The sequence below is a fragment of the Grammomys surdaster genome, unplaced genomic scaffold (genome assembly GCF_004785775.1).
Source record: "Grammomys surdaster isolate TR1022 unplaced genomic scaffold, NIH_TR_1.0 126278, whole genome shotgun sequence".
In the NCBI taxonomy this organism is placed as follows: Eukaryota; Metazoa; Chordata; class Mammalia; order Rodentia; family Muridae; genus Grammomys; species Grammomys surdaster.
Window position 1 is genome coordinate 3,192,415 of NW_021621078.1, and position 6,366 is coordinate 3,198,780.

Genomic DNA, 6,366 nt, shown 5'->3' on the forward strand with positions numbered 1-6,366 from the left:
GCAGAGGCAGAGGCAGAGGCAGAGGCAGAGGCAGAGGCAGAGGCAGACGGCAGAGGCAGAGGCAGAGGCAGAGGCAGACGGCAGAGGCAGAGGCAGAGGCAGAGGCAGGCGGATTTCTGAGTTCGAGAGTTCAAGGCCAGCCTGGTCTACAGAGTGAGCTCCAGGACAGCCAGGACTACACAGAGAAACCCTGTCTCGACCTGGGGAATGAAATGTGCTTTAAGTTGGGAAGGATGGGGGAATGACAGAGGGAGGAGCCACATTAACAGAAATACAGGATTGAAATGAAGAGGTGGAGTCCTGTTCATGAAACCAGATTACAGGACCTGGCATAATAACTCGGGGCTTTAATATTACACTTGGGAGGCAGAGGTGTGTGGACAGTTCAAAGCCAGCCTGGTCTACATAGGGAGTTCTAGGATCGTTAGAGCTATGTAGTTAGACACTGTCTCCAAAACAAAAACATCCAGGCAATCAAACAAGAAAACATCGAAAAGTTGCTACCCTTTAGTATAGTTTCAAAGAGAGAAGCTGGTTGATGGTGGGCCACCTCAGTAATCCCAGCACGACACAGGACACCATATCCTAAAACAACAGACAAAATGGGACCAGGAATCTGAAGCACTGGATATCCTGCCATATGAAAATTGGGTGTTCACCTTACAGAAGACTTAGGAGTGTCACAAGTGGGCCTGATACAGAACGTCAAGGCTGAAAAAGGTGTGGGAGCCCGGGGAAGAGGAGGGAGTGTTGGGGGGAACAGTGATGCAGTTGGCTAGGCAGAGGAGAGAGCGGCGACACGCACCCACCGTGTAGGAAAGGAAGGCTCACAGAGAAGGCGCGCCTACGCCACGCGACCCAGACCCAAGCTGAAAGGCAGCGGATGCAGGGAGTTAAGCAGCTGTGCGGGACTCGAACGAGTTCAGGTGCTCTGGCCACGAACCGGTAGAGGAGGGACTGAAAGAATAAAAAAAAAAAAATAAAAAAAATAAAAAAAGAGAGAGAAGTATCGGAGCGGAAAGCACGGGATACATAACAACAAAGTACAGCTCCCAAACACAGGCACGGACGGGGTTCGAACCCGCGATCTTCGGTTTACGAGACCGACGCCTTACCACTTGGCCACCGCGCCTGACAGCCGAGCGGCTGGTGAAAGCTCTCAGTGGAGGGGAGGTGGTGCGGGCGGGGAGGTGGGCAGGCCCCGCCTCCTCACTCAGGCCCCGCCTCTGCGCAAAGCCCGCCCACCGATCAGCTCTGACTGACGCGTCCCCGCCTCCTTCCGCTCGGCGTCTGGTTAGCGGGTAGTGCCGATAGCGGGCGTTCCGGCACACCGGGAAGGCGGGAAGGCCTCGGCGGCCGAGGAGCCACCCTCTTACCCCTCCGCTCGGGCCTCACACAGCCGGGAGAGGCCGTAGAGATGTGCGTGAGGCCCGGCATGAGCGTGAACGGCTGCGCGCCCCCCGGAGCGGGGAACCAGCCTGTGGACGGCGGGGCCGGGCGCGGCGCGGAGGCCGAGAATAACGGAGGCCAAGAGGACAGGGCCGGACGGGGAGACTACCGATATGGAGGGAGGACATCCGAAGGAGACCGGGATTGAAGAACAAACGTGACTTTAATTTGTTTTAGGTTTTGTTCAGTTCCAGGCGAGGAATGGGTGAGGGGTTGGGGCACGGCTGCTTCTACCGCTGTCTCCTTGGTCCTCCATTTTGTTTACATCGTCATGTGTTACTGGAGACAGAGGCTCGCATAGCCCAGGCTGACTTAAGACTCTGTTGCAGAGGATGCCGTGAATTAAGAGAACCCTCTTCCTCCATCTCCCAAGAGTTGGGATTTCAGGCTTGGGCCAGTAGGCCTGTTTTACCGGATGCTGGGGATCGAACCCTTGATTTCGTGCGTGCTACACTAAGATAACTGAGCCACATCCCTAGTTCCTAGATCTATTATTTAAATTTTTAATTAAAAAAGGCTTTAAAGTATTAGTTAAATTTTTTTTTTAGGGTCTCTGAATCCTATGACCACGGCGTCTGTTCCAGGAGAGATGAGAGGGTGGTCCTCCTCTTGGTGCAGGGCTGTCATGCCAACAAGGCAGTCAGAGGAGGGCATGGGATCCCCTGAAACTAGTAATGGATGGGTGAATGCCTCGAGATAAACTCAGGTCCTCTCCATGAGGAATAGTGTTTTTCTCCAGTTCAGTCTACTTTCTGTTCTGAGCCAGGGTCTTGCTGAGTTGCCCAAGCCACCTGTAGCCGCAGCACTTGTGATCCAGTTTGCTGTCCCAGGCAGGGTGACTACTTCATTTTACACAACTGAGACCCTGCCTGTTAGACACCATATTCCTTCTCTACAGGCCCCTGACAACCATCATTCTTTCTGCTTCTAAGAGGTTGGCAACCTTAGATCCTTCATGTCGGAGGAATGATAAAGCATCTGTCTGGTGGGGACCACTTACTTCAGCCCCTCAGCTTTCGTGTTGTAACTTCAGAAGGATGTCCTGGCTTTGTAAGACTGAACCTCGTCCTCTCACAGGCCTGTGCCACATTTTCTTTACCTGCCACTGCCTGGTGGACTTTTTTGGTTGTCAATAATACGCCAGTGAGAAGAGTGAGCAAGTTGATTTGAGATACGCGCTCAGAAGCGTGTAGGCTTTGTAGTCATTTTATTTGTTAATTTTTGTTTGTTTTGAGACAGGGTCTCTCTGAAGCCCTGGCTAGCCTACAGCTCTTTGATTTGTAGAACAGAGTGGCCTTGAACTGTCTGAGGTCTGCCTTCCCTTGCCTTCCAAATACTGGGACTGAAGGGCTCCACTGTGTCCGGCTTGTTTTTAAAGGGATATCTACAGTTTCTCTGTAGAACGCCCGCCACAGCACACAAGCACCTCCTTGTCATTTTCTTTATCATTTTCTTGGCTGTGAATAGTGGCCATCCTCTCTGTACTGATTACTGACGTGACACCTTTTCCTGGGTTTGCTGGCCGTTTGTATGTCTTTGGAGAAATGTCCTCTCAAGTCCTTCTAAAATTGGATTACCTGTTCTATTTGTTTGTTACAGTTTAAAACATAGTTATTGGCTTCCTTTTAACCTGTGCTGAGTGACTTTTTGTATATGAGGCAAGGGAGGGATCCAGTCTAGCTAGCCTTCAGGGGATACAGCAGTGAGGTGAGCTAGGCACAGCTTGCAGCTGAACTCAGACTGGGAAAACTAAGCCATGCTCACTGCAAACCATGGGGGTCATAGAGCTACCCTGCTGCGGGCAGTCACATACAGCTCCTGTGCCTTTCCAATCTAGGCCTGAGGTTGGCGGGCTCTTTGTGGAGTAGTTAACACTGCAGACGTGCTGGGTACATACCATAATTCATGCCCAGTGTCCCTACTGCCGCTCTTGAATTTCAGTCTCTTCATCCACAAGATAGGTGTTAGCCATTAACTGTGGCCCTGCATGAATCAAAAATAGAACAGGGAGCTGGGCCTGGCAGCACATGTACTGTAATCCTAGCACTCTGGAGGCTGAGGCAAGAGAGTCAGGAATTCATGACCAGTAAGGGCTATTTGAGGCTCTCAAAAAATGTTAACAGTCTAGAGATGGTTCAGTGAGGAAAGGGACCGGATGCCAGGCCAGAGTCCACAGTGGAGAGAACCACCTCCTGCAGGCATGGCACACACAGCCCTGCACATGTGCTCACTAAATATATAAAAATGTACGTTGAAAGGCTGCTTTGGTTTTCACTGCTAAGATTAGATCCCAGAGTGAGAAAGGCCAGCCAGACCCCTTTCCCTTTCCCTTTGGTACTGTAGCAACCTGACACTTTTCCTATTTGTCAAACCGAAATAAGTGTGCCAATACTGAGGCAGGGGCAGGGGGCAACTTGCAGCCTTTGGGGTGTCAGCAGCACACTTTCAGGTGTCTTGTCAGATTGCTTTCCACGCCATGCTTAGCACTGCTTATTCTCTCCCTGACTTTGCTACTTAGGTATCTGGTCTGTTGCTTTTTTTTTTTTTTTTTTTTTTTTTTTAAGAAAGGGTCTCAAATAAATAAGTAATAATAAGGTGTGTCCCATAAAGGCCAGACTGGCCCAGAACTCCTGATCTCTGCCTACCTCTAACTCCCCAGTGACAGGGGAGGTGTGTAACATACTATGAGAGGAAAGAGAGGCTCTCAGGAGTAGCAGAATTGAGAGATTAATCATTTGGGCCTCCTCAGGAGACCGAGAGAAGACAGAATCCTCCGTGAGTATAACCCACAGCTGCAGCAGGCTATGGGAGTCTTCCCTGAATGTGAGCCTGCAGTGACAGACAGTGAGGACTACCCATGGGACTCCTGGACAGTAGGAACTCAGCTTGGTTGACATTGGGGGACCAGTTCTGCTCAGGTGGATTCCTTTAGAGACAGGTGCATCTTCTGAGGGGAACCTGGGAAAGCCTGTCAACTCAGGTACTTTCACTGAGCCTGCCATCTCAAGCTCTGAACAGCTGCTCTTCCGGGTTCTGTGGATCGGATAGCTCTCCTGGGTCATCACAGTCTCCACGGCACAGTGCCATCCTATAGCCTGTACTGTATTGTGCTTTCAGTGTAAGTCTATCAAAACCTCAAATACTGAGCAAGTGCCACGCTAATATGAGGACCTGAGTTCAAATCCCAAGAACCCTGTAAAGCCAGACAGTGGTGTTTGTAATGCCAGCACTGCCACAGGAAGATGGGAGGCAGAAGGAGGAATCCCAGAAGCTTGTGGGCCTGGTGGACGCAGGAGTTAACAAAGGAACATCTCAAACAAGGAGAAAATGAAGACTAATACCCAAGCCCTCCATACATGCAATGTGGTATATGTCTGCCTCCACCATCCACACATCACACACACACACACCAAGAAAAAAACTCCAATACTTCAATACTTTTCAATTTTTATTATTTATTGTGGGAGGGTTGAGACAAGGTCTCTATGTAACTTCAGTTGACTTCAAACTCACTATGTAGACTGGGCTGGCCTTGAACTCACAGAGATCAACCTGCCTCCTGGTGTTAGCATTAAAGTCATGCACCACCATGCTTGGCTATTATTATTATTATTATTATTAAACACAAAAGTCACATTTGCAATGTCATAGTGCTTAAGTCAAAAAACTCCAAGACACTAAAGTTAGTTCATAAACCTGGGACTCAAAACACAACCTAGGGCTGAGGAGGGTGAGAAGAGTGAGAGAAGTTCCTGCAGTCCACTGCCAGTCCCCTGATAGCTGCCAGGAAGCACGGGCCAGATGCTGGCTCCAGAGCTACTAGGCCTACAGCCTAGTTTACCCAGAAAACTTGGTCAACTGCTGACCTCATCAACCTACCCAGGCAGCCAGGCCAAGTTGCAGTGGGCCCACCATCCTTCCCAGACCCCTCCTGTTCTTCCTGAGTGAGCCCCAGGTGCAGTCTGTTGCCTCTCCACTCTCGCTCCTAGGCGATCCCTCCCGCCTCAGCCTCTTGGACAACCCTGTTAGGGAGGCGGGGCTCCACATATCCCATGCCTTCTCCTTGGGGCCTTTCCAGGACAATAGTCCCTCCTCTCACTTGAACAAGTCAAGTCCTGCTCTGTGACGAGTCTCCGTATCAGCCAAGCCTGAATTCTGGGTGACTGGTGAGCTGGGTCCCTGGGGTGGTTCAGTGTCCTCACCTGGTAGTAAGCCAACCTTCCCAAAGCACTTCAACACTACCTGGTGGCCCTAAACACATGTGAGCCAGTATAGCCCATCTATGTGCCCAAATTCTGTGACTTCTGTGCTGTAGATAAAATTGCAAACCATGGACTGAAAAGATATTTATCATGGGCTGGAGAGATAATTCAGTGGTTAAGAGCACTGGCCATTTTTCCAGAGCACCTGTAGGTTTGAGTATCTGCTGTCAGCCCTGGAACCACCCCATTGGAGTCTTCCAATGTTAAGTACAAGGACTGAGTCAAAGCAGTATGATGCCCCCCCAGGCCCCCCATGGGGCTGGACTTGAGGCAGAACAGAAAGGAGAAGGGGGCATGACAGGGAAAGGGGTCCCCTATCCCCAAATCTAGTCTGTGTATCTTATTGTCTTCGAGAGAAATCCAACCCTACTGACAGATGAGATTGCAGTGGAGACGTCCCTTGATCAACTCCTAGCTTACCTATGTGGTCTGTGAACTTTATCACATACCCCTTGTGGGGCTGTGGAATCCTGGGTGTTCAGCCACGCCCCCAGAGCCCAGAGACCGAACATACAGCCTCCATGAGGTCTCTGCCTCAAGATTTACGTATTACCTAAAAGCCCCGCCCCTCTCCCGCTTCCAATATAAGCAAACCCCTTCTGACATTTTTTGGGAGAGCTCATCACCATCCAAACCCACTGCCATGTCAATAAAT

At 50.5% G+C, this 6,366-nt stretch overlaps 1 non-coding gene across 1 annotated transcript; it reads right to left on the bottom strand.

The window, feature by feature from the left end:
• Nucleotides 1–1,060: 1,060 nt before the first annotated feature.
• Trnat-cgu lies at nucleotides 1,061–1,132 on the bottom strand. Its single transcript has one exon. It is a non-coding gene; the product is annotated as a tRNA-Thr (tRNA).
• Nucleotides 1,133–6,366: the final 5,234 nt, after the last annotated feature.